The sequence below is a fragment of the Bos indicus genome, chromosome 24 (genome assembly GCF_029378745.1).
Source record: "Bos indicus isolate NIAB-ARS_2022 breed Sahiwal x Tharparkar chromosome 24, NIAB-ARS_B.indTharparkar_mat_pri_1.0, whole genome shotgun sequence".
Classification (NCBI taxonomy): domain Eukaryota; kingdom Metazoa; phylum Chordata; class Mammalia; order Artiodactyla; family Bovidae; genus Bos; species Bos indicus.
The window spans coordinates 34,234,157-34,235,488 of record NC_091783.1 but is presented as its reverse complement, the minus strand read 5'-3'; the positions used below and the strand labels follow the sequence as shown (position 1 = coordinate 34,235,488).

The 1,332-nt window shown below is 39.2% G+C and overlaps 1 non-coding gene across 1 annotated transcript; it reads left to right on the top strand.

The window, feature by feature from the left end:
- The first annotated feature begins 336 nt into the window (after window positions 1–336).
- On the top strand, window positions 337–443 carry LOC139179529 (U6 spliceosomal RNA). Its single transcript, XR_011563897.1, has one exon. It is a non-coding gene; the product is annotated as a U6 spliceosomal RNA (small nuclear RNA).
- The last annotated feature ends 889 nt before the right edge of the window (window positions 444–1,332 follow it).

Below are 1,332 nucleotides of genomic sequence, written 5' to 3'. Positions count from 1 at the left end.
ACTCCTCGCATCCCACACAGGTGCCTACAGAACCCCCATAATGCTTTGCAGCACTTATCTATTAACATATTGGTCTTCACAGCTAGGCTGTACACACTTAGAACTCAAAGTCAGCTCTTGGTCGTCTTACATCACCATCGCCTTGCACGGTAAGACAGAGTAAGTACTTCATGATTATATGTAGAGTGGTGAATGAAATATTTTAAATGACACAGTTTTTTGGAAATCAACTTGCAAAAATGAGTCCCTTAAAATACATACACCCAGTCATTGCAAAGTTGTCTAAATCATTCAAATTTGTACAAAAATATCGGTCTAAAAATATTCATTATTTATGTGCTCGCTTCGGCAGCACATATACTAAAATTGGAACGATACAGAGAAGATTAGCATGGCCCCTGCGCAAGGATGACACGCAAATTCGTGAAGCTTTCCATATTTTTAATAGCAAATGAAGCAACTGACAAACAACTAATCTCAAAAATATACAAGCAACTCCTACAGCTCAACTCCAGAAAAATAAATGACCCAATCAAAAAATGGGCCAAAGAACTAAATAGACATTTCTCCAAAGAAGACATACAGATGGCTAACAAACACATGAAAAGATGCTCAACATCACTCATTATCAGAGAAATGCAAATCAATACCACTATGAGGTACCATTTCACACCAGTCAGAATGGCTGTGATCCAAAAGTCTACAAATAATAAATATTGGAGAGGGTGTGGAGAAAAGGGAACCCTCTTACACTGGTGGGAATGCAAACTAGTACAGCCACTATGGAGAACAGTGTGGAGATTCCTTAAAAAACTGGAAATAGAACTGCCTTATGATCCAGCAATCCCACTGCTGGGCATACACACTGAGGAAACCAGAAGGGAAAGAGACACATGTACCCCAATGTTCATCGCAGCACTGTTTATAATAGCCAGGACATGGAAGCAACCTAGATGTCCATCAGCAGATGAATGGATAAGAAAGCTGTGGTACATATACACAATGGAGTATTACTCAGCCATTAAAAAGAATACATTTGAATCAGTTCTAATGAGGTGGATGAAACTGGAGCCTATTATTCAGAGTGAAGTAAGCCAGAAGGAAAAACACCAATACAGTATACTAACGCATATATATGGAATTTAGAAAGATGATAACAATAACCCTGTGTACGAGACAACAAAAGAGACACTGATGTATGGAACAGTCTTATGGACTCTGTGGGAGAGGGAGAGGGTGGGAAGATTTGGGAGAATGGCATTGAAACATGTAAAATATCATGTATGAAAAGAGATGCCAGTCCAGGTTCAATGCACGATACTGGATGCTTGG